Source organism: Petaurus breviceps, unplaced genomic scaffold, assembly GCF_028583685.1.
Source record: "Petaurus breviceps papuanus isolate PSGF00001 unplaced genomic scaffold, PetGlider_PUasm1.0 98, whole genome shotgun sequence".
Taxonomy (NCBI): Eukaryota; Metazoa; Chordata; class Mammalia; order Diprotodontia; family Petauridae; genus Petaurus; species Petaurus breviceps.
The window spans coordinates 12,805,316-12,818,207 of NW_027187460.1; positions in this window are offsets into that span (position 1 = coordinate 12,805,316).

Sequence of the window (12,892 nt, forward strand, 5' to 3'; positions counted from 1 at the left end):
TTGGGGAAGAGGAAGAGCAAGAAGGTCAGAATACTTAGATGATAAAGTCATTGACAATGTGAAGGGAAGGAATAAATTTGTAAAGGGGTGGGTAAGAGGGCAGGTTATAAAGACCTTCAAACACCAAATAGAGGAGTTAGTCAGTCAACAAGTATTTATTAAAAGTCCTTACTCTGGGCCAAGCTCTATATTAAGTGCCCCTGAGGATCCCAAAAAAAACAAACAAACACATAAACCAAACTAAAACAAAACATTTTCTGCTTTCCAAGAGAATATATTTTAATGGGGAGAAAACATGTAAATATCAAGGTGCATATACAATGTACTAACAGAATCTACAAGGGAAAAGCATCAGTATATATTTGATCTAGAGGTAGTGTGGTGCTGTGTAAACTGGGTTGAATTTGAAATTAGAACTGCTGGGCTCACATCTGTCCTCTGCCTCTCATCCACTTACTATGTGTCTGACCTTGAGCAAGTCACTTGGCCTCTTGTGGCATCAGAGTCCTCATCTGTACAACATGGCAGTTTGCCAAGATGACCTGTAAGGTCCCTTCAAGATGTACATCTATGATCTTTTAATCCTAGACATGAGAGAGATATACTAGAGTTTAAGTAAAGTCACATAGTTATTACTCTTATAATTTTGATGATCATTTCAGTGACAGAAGCAAACTAAAAGAATTTCTTCAGTGTATTGGGTGGATTTTCTATGGTGGACACATAAAAAGATTGATACTAGAAGGGCACAGGATGAGCAGGCATGCAGACACTGGTAGAGGCAATAACTATGCTGATGAAATTATTAATTCACTGAGGTAGTAAGTATATTGATATAATTCATGGCTGTGGGAACAAATTGTTCTCATCTGACCATTCTGCTAGGGAAGTCTTCACATACTTAACTCACCGATGGGTTTGAGGCTTGTCAGTTACCCTCAACTTGGTTAAGCTAGCCTGCAAAAGTGGTTTTACCAAGGTGTGGCTGCTACACATGGTAAAGCTTCTTGGAGCCACAGGTGAGGGTTGGGGAACATGTAGACACCAAAGGTGAATAAGCAGCTCTGAAAAGGGCTCATTAAGCCCTCCCACCAGAGGTGCTAGCACTCCCTGTGCAACTCATATTGTGGAGTGCTTAGAGTTTGGTCAGACATCAAAAATTCCAAGGTCATCTACTGAATCCCAGGTCATCACTATTCATCTTGCCTTGCCTTGCCACTGAACTCTAATGACTAGAAGAGAGAGTGAGACAGACAACTATGTGCAACTCTGTCTCACTGAAATCCAATTCATGAGCAAGTTAAAACATCACTATATGATGTTTCCAGCCCACTTCAAAAACGAAGGATGAACAACAATACAGATATTATTAATGGTGTTATTATTGCTACTGCTACCAGCGGAGATAGCAGTTTTCCAAATGTTTCTTTAATTTGTTTAAAGGGGATTTTTAAAAGGACAACAGCATATTAGCTTTTAAATATTTAGAACAGCATTCAAGTAAACCTGAAGCTAGGTAGTACAGTAGATTAGACTCTGGACCGGAAATTAGGAAAAACTAAAGTTCAAATCCAACCTCAGACACTTACCAACTAAGTGACTAAGGACAAATCATTTAAGTTTTCCAAGCCTCAGTTTCCTCATTTGTAAAACAGGGATAATACCAACCTCATAGGGTTGTTATGGGATCAAATGTGATAATATTTGTAAAGTGCTTCACAAACTTTATAGAATTGTATGCCAGCTGTTATGATTAGGTTTACAAAGTCTTTCTTTTTTTGGAATCAGCCCTAAGTTTTTACATTTCCCATCAAACTTCTCTTCCTGGAATTCCGAAGCTTTCTGTATTTAACCTATGGGAAATTTGGTCAAAGTATTTTTGTTTCCTTCTGTTTGTGCTGCTTTGTTAAAGTCACAGGAGATAACTTTGACTTTATTTTTCTTTTTTTTTTTTATTAAGCAATCAGGGTTAAGTAACTTGCTCAAGGTTACACGGCCAGGTGTTTCTGGGTGGTTGCTAAGTGTCTGAGCCCGGGATTCGATCTCCAGGTCTATCTCAACACTGGAGCCGGTGCTCTTACTCGCTGTGCTACCTGGCCGCCCCGACTTTATTTTTCTAAGAAGCCTTTTAAAAGTGTTTTGACACTGTGGTTGACCCATCTGGTTCCCAAATTCAATATGTGTGCTTGCTAAAATGCTGTGCTTCTAAAAATACATCACTGAAATGCCGATCAACGCAATTGTGGGTATGTAAAAGAGCGGCTGTAATTCAAGTCACTATAGCCAATTAACATCCATAAGCTTTTACTGAGCCCCAAATTTGTGCCAGACTCTTAGGAGAGAAAGAGGTTGAAGCCACATCCCTTGTCTTCAGGGCACTTCAACTCTTGCTGGGGAACCTGGAACTAGCTGTTCTTTAAATGACCAGCTACAACAAAAGGTCACATCTGCTAAATGGCCAATTGTAGCAAACAGGGGAGGCTAAAATATTGTGAAGAATTCATTTTAGTCTGTGGCTATCATCTTAAATTTGCCATTCTATTCATCATTAGCAAGAGTCTACACTCTCTACACTCACTTCCTCACCATCCCAATACCTTGTCAGCTGGATTTATTCCTCACTATGCTACTGAGGAGCTTCCCCTCAAGGTTATTAATGACTTTCTAATCACCAAGTCCAAATCAATGTTTTTGGTTTTATTTCTTTGCTGTTATTTTTATTTTTAGTCCTTGTGTTTCTTTGGGGCACTTTGCATTTTTGATTATTCACTTTATTTCTGAAAACTTGGTCCTCCCTTAGTTTCCAAAGCACCTCCATCTTCTGGTTCTCTTTCTGGTCCTTCTCATTCTCCTTTGATTTTTCTTACTTCTCTCACACACAAATTGTGGGTAGGCTTAGACCTCAGCCCTCTTCTCTCCTTCCCTATGCACTTTCCCTTGGTTATTTCATCTGCTCATTTATAATATTAATGCAGATGACTCACAAAACCTACATAATAAACCCTAATCACTCTCTTGAATCCACATGACCAACTGCTTGTTGAATATATCCATCTAGATGTCCCATTGGCCCCTCTCCCAGACTTCCATATCTCAGTTGATAACACTGCCATTCTTTTAGTCACCCAAACTCAAAACTTCATAATCATTTTTGATTTTTTAATCTTCTTCATTACAAATATGCATTCATTTGCTAAACTTTAAGTCCACACTCCACCTTTTCCTTTCCTTTAAAAAGATCAGAAAACACAGAAAGTAAGTTGATTTTTTAAAATAATGGTGCTATAGAAGCAATATTGTGATGGAATCTCAGAGGTTAAGAATTGGAAGGAAAACCATATGTCATCTAGTCCATAAATGATCATGAATCTCTTCTTCCACATCTCTAATATAGAGTCATTCAGTCCCTTCTTGAATATCTCCTCTGTCTCCTGAGGTATGATTTTAAGATTTATAAGAATTGATAGGAAGTTGGAAAGTTGTCAGGAGTATATTCTATAGACTAGCTAGATAAAAAACAGAGACTGTTGAGAAAATGAAGAAAAGGGCAATAAACTTGGGCCAGAGGTATGATACAGAAGAAATGGAAGACTTTTGACTATCTAAACATTCACTACAGAAAAGAATTTGGGAGCAAGTTTCGGATGTACTGGTGTGTGTGTGTGTGTGTGTGTGAGTGTGTGTGTGTTTGTGTGTGAGACAGAGAGAGACAGAGAAAGACAGAGAGAGAGAGAGAACATACAGGCTGGGAAGTGTGAGAGGACTTGGCCTCTATCACTTAATGAACCCCACTTATGAGCAAAGTCCAACTTTTATGGGTTACCCTCCACCCCCACAAGTGTTAATGAAAAGGACAATTAGTCCTCATGGCTTGGTACCAAAGTTCCTCTATGATCTGCCCTTCTAACTTTAAAAAGGCCGCCATGAGGAAGTCTTTAATAGCTTAAGCAAATTAGCTTCCTAGCTGCTATTAATAACTCACAAAAACTTGGGCCTATTACAGATAATCAAAAGGAGGTAGGGTTTCTGTGTTAATTTGTTTCTATCCTTCATTTTGTGTTCTGATTGATAGACCCCCTTGGCATTACAAATCCAGAGCAAGTCATTAACACCCACACTTTGAAACTAATTTTCGCTTTCTCTTTCTCTCTTTTTTTCCCCTTTAACTACCATTGCCTCCTTTGATCTAGCTCATTCATTAATTAAGTTAGAATCGTGAACCATAGAATGTTAGAATAGTAGGGGGCCTTTGAGATCATCTGGTCTATTTTCCCTTGTTTTACAGGAAAGGAAACTGAGGCACAGGGAGATTATGGATTTTTTTTTTCCCCCAAATAGCTAATTGCTCATGAGTGGTATTGTCCATATGTGAACCTGAATCTTCTGGTTTAAATTTTTTTATCCTTTCAACCTAACAAGATTTTTTTCCTCTTATGGGCTCTCCACAATTTTCAAACTGTTTATGTATGAAAAGTCGGTATTCCTTTAATGTGAGAATCGATTAACACTGAGGTCCCTTCCAACTTTGAAATTTTGCAATTCTATGATTTAAGACTGTTTAAATATTGCTAGACTTTAGAAACAGAGGGGATGAACACAGTTGACTGCTGAGTAAAAGGATTCTCTTGTAAGATTACTAAGACATGAGGAAGTTCCCTATTCAATTCTGGACCACAGAATTTAGGAGGGACATTTATATCCTGGAACTCTCTGGAAGGAGATAAACCAGGATAGTGAGGAGACAAAACTGTGTCACAGGAGGATGAGATTAAAGAACCAGCAATTAAAGCACCACTAGAAGAGACCTAGCAGGAACGTGAGAGCTGCCTTCAAGTATTTGCACTGAGACAGTCAGGAGACACAGGGAGTGAAAGCACTAGACTTGAAATCAGGAAGATCTGTGTTCAAATCCTGCTTTAGACATTGAATAATGTGTGAATCTGGGCAAGTTATTGAATCTCTCTGTCTCAGTTTCTTCATCTGTATGGGGATAATCAAAGCAGTTACCTCCCAGGTTTACTGTGAGGTTCAAATGAGATAATATATATACAGTACTTGGCAAACCTTAAAGTATTATATAAATTCTAGTTGTTATTGTTATTGTTGTTGTTGTTATTATTCTCATGTCTGTCAACTACAATAGAAGAGAAATGATATTTTCTCTGACAGAACTGGAAATGATGAATGGAAGTAACAGGGAGGAAGAAGCTGGTACAATGCAGGGAAAAGTTATCAACAATGATACTATTTCAGAGTGGAATGGACTACACCAAAGGATCCAAGGGTGGGGGAACTGAGGCCTCAAGGTCATATGTGGTCTATTAGGTCCCCAACTGCGGCCCTTTGACTGAATCCAAGCTTCACAGAACAAAACCTCTTAATAAAAGGATTTTTTCTATAAAACTTGGACTCAGACAAAAGGCTGCACCCAAGGACCTACAAGGCCACAGGCTCCTCACCCCTAGATAGTCACTCTGCTCATTACTGTAGGTCTCCGAGTAGAGGCTGCATGAGATCATTTTTCAAGTATATCATGGACAAGAATTCATGCTCAGGTAGATGATGGGTGACAAAACTTCTGAGGAGATCCTTTGATTCTTTGACCTTAATCCAGCATCATCTGCTTTGAACTTGTGGATGCTTGCACTACTGCTACCATTTTATCAGGAGGGAAGTACTTAGTGAAGGTTAAAGCTCAGTAGAAATCTGAGTTCAGAATTTTATAAATCTAGAACTGTGTGGAACCTCAGAAGCCATCCAGTGTCACCCTTCTGCTTTACAGAAGAGGACACTGAGAACCAGGGACGTTAAATCACTCCCCAAAGTCACAGAAATTGGAAGTAATACAAGCATCATTTAAACCTTGATCCTCGGACTCAGAACTAGTACCCTTTCCACTGTATCTTTTAATTTTTATTATTAGTAGTGTCATTACCCCTGTGATGGGTTTCCTCTGTCTCCAACGTAGGACTGCACATCAGCCATTATTAGAGGAGCATGGTAGGGAATAATAAATCATTGAAAGTACATTGCCGATGCAAAATACTTCATCCAAGCTACATAGTAGAGGCATTACTTCCCAGTGAGAATCAAGTCATTAAACTCATTATACAGATGGCTAAACTCAAGCCCAAAGGGCATACGTCACTTTCAACTTTTCAGCTTTTCTGCATCAAGCCCTAGATCACACGCCTACTTCCTACTGCTACTATTTCATTCCTGACATGGCAATCTGGTAGAGTGGAGTGAGTATTGGACTCCAAGTCAGAAGACTGAAGCTGTGTTGTCATCAATCCATAGTAGAGCAAGTCACTTCACTCAGCCTTGTTTCCTTATCTATAAAATGTATAGAGTAATCTTCCCTATACCTATCTCACAGATCTCTCATAAGGATGAAAAGAGATAATAGATCTGGAAATTATTTGTTCTCTCTAAATAACTACTAATGTATAAAATAACATAGTATCAGCATCATTCATCCATCCTTCTCTGATGTCTCACCATCCTACAGAAGTGTCTCGGATCCTAGAAGGCCATGAGAAGATTCAGTGTGAACATGATAGTTGTCATCTAGAATATGAAAAACTACCAAGAAGGGGTATTAGGTTTGAATGCACAACTAGGAGCAATGGTGTAACAGTAATGGGAATTTGAAGATCTTCCCTTCCCCTTAAAAAACCGAAAGGAATTTGAAGACCTTCCCTGCTTTGGAGATATACCCTGCCCTCAATAGGCTGAATGTAATCAATGGAGCTTGTGGTGGGAAAAGTTTGCTGAAGGATGGAACAGAGCCCACAGGAAGCTGGGAGTCAGAGCAGCTAGACTGGAGGGAGGAGAGGACACATGCCAGGGAGACAGTGAGGTTTATGAGTAAATGTTGGTTTGTGGGAAGGCTAAAGGATTCTGTGGCTCTTTGTGCATAACTCTGTTTATAGCTTGTTAACTTCTTTGCTACTACGATGGAATTGGCTCACTGGTTTTGGGATTCGGTTTTCTGGTGTCCAAAAGAATGTTTTGCTTCTGTCTTTTATATGGAAAGTCTGTTATATTTTGTGATCAAGCACATATGTATATATGTCAGTATACACTATGCTGACATATGTATAGTTACCACTGGCACTGTGAATATTCCATTAGCACTACAAATGGGTAGATGTTGTAAAGATATAAATGTAGATTTGAAGTGAGGGAAAGCTTCCTAACAATCCAAGAATGAAATGGATTGTCTTGACAAACAGGAGGTTCTTCCTCACTAGAAATCTATAAGCAAAAACTAATTGGCCATTGTCATTCACACTGTAGTGGGGCTTTTTTTTTTTTTGGTGGGTATATATTGTACTAGATGACTACTAAAGTTCCTTTCAACTATGAAATTCTATGACAGTTTGCTTGTATGTTCTTGCTATCTAAACCCAAGCTGGAAAGCCTTCAAGTATAACCAAAATGATGGATGGGGAGTCCATGGACCATCCTAAGTAAAGGTTAACAGGCTCATCATCACCAAAGTATTGGCCATTAAGGGATGATTTTCTTTTAGACAAAGTAAGTCAAAGAGACCATCTACTAAGATAGGGGGTGTGGATGGATCTATATCTACAAAACCATGAATCCTTGAAGTGAAGTATTATCATTATTTTATGATGATTATTAATAACATTAATGAGTTCATTTTATGTGCATTTCAGTTTTGAGAAAGGGATATATGTTAAGGGAAAGGAGGTATTTAAATGCAAAGGATAAATGAGGTAAGAGGAAAAGAGAGGAGAGGAGAGTAGAGGAAAGGAAAGGAGAGAGGAGAAGACAGAAGAAAGAATACCTTTGGCCCTGATTTCCGCAAAACTTTGTAATGTTTGTCTAGTAAAGAGATCCCCATGGCATTCTTCTGTATACATGATCAATATGTGATTGAAATGAATATATGATTGATGGCAAAAGTGGTAGCTGGAAGAAAATATGAAAAACTCATATTTATATAGTCCTTTAATGCTTGCAGAACCTGTTACTCCTAATATCTTAGTTTTTCACAAGATTGTATGGTATATGAGGGATGATTTCTCAGAAGTGAAGCCTCCTCAAAATGGTTAATAGTTTTTGTATTATTGAAACATAGTTTTCCCTCCTTTTCTTGTCCTTTGTTCTTTGTTGCTAGGGAAGACTCATGGTTTAGCAATAGGGAAGTTACATTACTGAGGGAATAAAGTAGTTTGTTCAGTTATTTCAGTCATGTCCAACTCTCACGACCCCATTTGGGGTCTTCTTGGCAAAGATACTCCAGCTCATTTTCTAGATGATGAAACTGAGGCAAACAGAGTTAAGTGACTTGCCCAGGGTCACACAGCTAGTAAGTGTCCAAGGCTAGATCTGAACTCTGGTCTTCCTGACTCAAGGCCTGGCGCCCTATACACCATACCACCAAGTCGCAGTTAGGGACTTTTGAAAAACTAGAGTTCAAAGGAGAGAGGTATACAGGCAGAATGTCGTAGATATATTCTGGCACCCTGCTGGATGCTTTGGTTAGAGGAAATACTTTACCTCAATCTCCAAACAAGAATCAGCTAAATATTTTCAAAGCTACACCTCTGATGGCCTGCTTCCTTAAAGCTATAAGAACTGAATGGTGGTGGGCAAGGCATTTAACCCTCAGTGCCCCTAGGCAATAAGTGCAAAATTAAGTACTGATCTACATAAATTGATGGAGTTTCCTCATTGGAATTTCCCAGTATCAATGAAATCTCTGTTCTTATCCCATTCAATTCCATTCTTATAACAACCCCATAAAGTAGGTAGCCTAGGTATTATTATCTTCATTTGAAAGATAAAGAAACAGACTTAGAAAAAATGAAGTGATTTGCTTATGATTATATAGTGCTAACTGGTGGCAGGGTTGCTAGAGGGATGAAAATCTTTCCTCCTCACACCCAAGTTCAGCCTCTTTCCACCTCACCACCGTGTCTCTAAAGCTTCTACCACATTAGCTATTTATGCTAAGTCTTCTTGAAGTTATTAGAAGAGGTCAGTACTAGAATAAGGTACACCCTAATAATGCCTGTGTATTGGGGCAGCAGGGAATCAGAAGGCAAGAGGAAGAAACTGACGCTAGAATAATATTTCTATGTCATTGCTTTGTGTTTGATGGCATCCAACGCTTCTCCATTGAAGTCAGTATTCAATAAACACCCTTGGGGATTGATTAAATGCTTCAGCTCCACCAGAACCACCAATCAATTTCACCAACTATTTACAACTTTATTTACTACAAGGAAAGAGAAGGTAATCTCTTTAAATTCAATAGATCTAAATTAACTGCAAGCTTCTAAAGAATGATTGCTGTGGAACCCAAGTGTTACCTCTTGGGCTCTAAGGGGACAAAACAGAAACATGACTATGGTCAACAACTCAGTTAATTCTTTCTTCTGTCAAGCGTATTAAACACTATCTTTATCTCCAGTGTGGAGGAAGTAAGTGGAGGAGTCACCCCTGAATTCTCATAAGAAGAGTTAGAGGCAGAGGAAGAATAAGAACCCCAATAATTAAGACTTCCAATCCTTTCCTCTTATCTCTTCAATCGCTGAGCTTCATTTGCTGTGCTTCCCTTAGCATAGATGTATGTATGTATATACGTGTATATATACACATATATAATATATACATATGCATACATTTACATATATATGAAGAAAGAGAGGCAGAGAGAGAGAGAGAGATTATTATTTACTATCTACAAGTTGTTCATTGGATACTGGATACCTGTATATTAAAGTAAAGCCTCCAATTCATCAACCCATTAGAAAAGGTACATGTTCTGAAAGAAAAGGAAGAAATATATAGCTTCATTTTGCATAAATGCCACTTTTATGACATTCTACCATATGCTAGGTGGGCCACTCTTGAAAGATTTTTGGGGATACATGGGTAGGAGTCACACAGGATGGGTTGCCATTTGAGTACACACATCAATAGATATTGTATTCATTAAAGAACTGAAGTACATGTTAATTATATTTATTTCTGTAAGCTTATTCAATTCAAGTCAAATGGACAAGCATTGATTAAATGACTACTTTATACAAAGTACAGTTTTAGCAAGATTAGATGAAGATAAATACTACCCTTCTGAAATTTACTGTCTAGGGCAAGAATTATTCAATCTTTTTGTGTGTAATGGACTCCCTTGGTGGCCTAGGGAAACCTATGGATCTTTTCTTAAAATAAGGTTGTTAAATGCATAAAATAAAAATATAATAAATGAAATATAAAATATTAGAATGAATTGATTTATATTGAAATCCAATCCATTTATATTAAAAAAAAAATCATGGATTTCAAGTTTAAGAAGCCTCAGTTTAGAGAGTCATGACCCAGATGAAAATGACAATATTACAAAATAATATAGAAAAAGGATCATAAGAACAAGATGCTAGGTGAGGTCCAAGATGGGAAAAAATAAATATTGGCTGAGAGGATCAAGGAAGATTTTCTGCAAAAGGTGCCATTTGAGATACTTTCAATACATGGAATTCTATACATAACGGGAGGTAGGGAGGGCATTCGAGTCATAAGGAAGAATATGGACAAGAACACTTAGGGAATATTTGTATAACAGAGAGTAGTTCAATTAGGCTACAGTAGCCTGGAACACATTAAGGGGTACAGCAGCAGATAAAACTGGAATGATAGGGCAGCACCAGATTACAGAGGGTGAATGTAAGCTTCAGAGGTCTGCATTATATTTAGTACGCAGTTTGTAGTGATTACCTGTTCAATTCAGTTTGTTTCAACAAATGCTTCCTGAGTGGTATCAGCTTCATATGAAGAAATTCTATATTAATGAATCTCCAAAATAGAGACTTAGAAGGCATAAAATTGAAGTCTTCAGATATAGGCAGGGTTTTCTTATAGAAAGATTAGGCTTATTATTCTTAGCACTAAATTGGAGAACTATGAACAGTTGGTGGCAGTTACAGAGATGATTTGAGCTTAATAATAACAATCTGAGACACTAAAAAAATGGAAAGGGTCATCTCAATAAATAATAAGTTCTCCATTCACTGGAAGACTTCAAATGAAGGCTGAATATATATATCAAGAAAATTGTTAAGTTCAGGTTGAACTAAATGATCTCTGGTCATGAAACAATAGAAAGAGTACTGATTCCTGTGACATAGGAAAAGTTTGAGACACATAGTATTTAGGTAATAAATAATTTTATAAATTATATTAATAAAAGTGGTCAGTGGAACTCCTGAATGCCAAAGACCCATTGGAACCCACTCCATGCTTATATGCCCTTGGAAGAGTGGGTGTTCCTGAGGGTGGCAATCAAATCTGATTAACAATTAAAGGAAAGAATAAATATTATAATGAGAGGCTGGGGGACCCATTCTAATGAGGGGCTGGGGAATATGATTTGCATCTCTTGCTCCGAGACCACCCCCAGATATGGGCAATCTAGACAAAGGATGGAACTCCCTACCCAAGACTGAATAAGAACACAACTGGCTTGAACTTGGGTGGGGTGTGAACTTGGGTGGGGTCTGAACAAGACTGAGGAGAAAATTAATCCAATCTCATTAACAGCAATGTCCTTCAGATGCTGACTTGACCCAGTAGAAAATGATGAAATAGGAAAGAAAAAATTCTGGATCTCCCCAATAACTGGTTATTAAATAATCATTTTTCTCATTCTTGAGCTAAAAGATCTAGATTCAAATTTTGCCTATGAAGCTTACTTTTTTTGTGACTTCAGGGAGGTCACAACTTCCCTGGGCCTCAGTGTAATAGTAATGGAATTTAAAAATCCCCCTGTATTGGCTAGGTTTTTGGCTTGAGTGTTAAAACCCAGAGCTTGTGAATCCCATTTATGGGATGGATTTGTTGACATAAAAAGAGAGAGCTGAACTGGGAGGAGCTGGTGCCGTGGATTTAGAGAGGCACAAGAACTTTTGGAAGCAGCATCATGGAGGCAGAGAGAGAGAGAGAGAGAGGATTGCTGAGGGCCAGTTCGAGCTGCCCAGGACTTTTGAGAGCTGCCACCCGGAGCTTCCAAGGACTGAAGAGACATGGCTGTGATACCGGTATTTTTTCTGTCTGTTTTGATGTTGTTTTGCCAGATTCATCCACTGGTGAAGGGCAGTGCTGCTGTTGCAGAGGTTCTGGAACCTTGCTGTTGGTTCAGAAGACCTGAAGAAGGATTTTCTTGTTGTATGTTTACAGAAACCCTAGAAGAGGGTCTTGCTGATGTTTTCAGGGATCCTAGGACTGTTCTGCAGGCAGAGAATGAATTAATGAGGACACTGGCAATGTATCTTGTGGCCTTGTTAAGCTTTGTCTCCCCAGGAACAGCGACTGCTGAGAACTTGCATCGGGTTAAGATGAAGAAAAGAAGTCTCTTTGGGTATTTAAATGTTGTGCTCAGGGATAGATGGCCTTTGTGCTCTCTACTGGTCCTTTTGAGAAGGTGCTTGGCATTAACTGATGATAATTGTAATTCGGTTGTGATCCAGGGATGGGAAATTTTAACTCTTTTGTGCTCCATGACCGACCAAAGGAATGTACTTTATTTATGATTGGAAACTAATCTCCCTTTGAGAAGAGGGGCTTTGTGATTGACTAAATGAATGTACTTTCCAGGGGTGGAGTAGTACTTGGAAATTATTGAATTACATTTGGTGAATGCTATATTTTGATTTTCTCTGTTCTTAATTTGTCACTGAATAAAATGGAGGGCTGCTATGCTGGTATTTCTGAACCTTGGAAGTTGCCTTTGCTTGGCATTACACTTATATAGAATGAAACAAGCAGAATCAGGAAAACAATACATAAAATGACTACAATTCAGATTTTAGTCTGTATTATAAAGCAACAATCATCAAAACTACTTGGTACTGGCTGA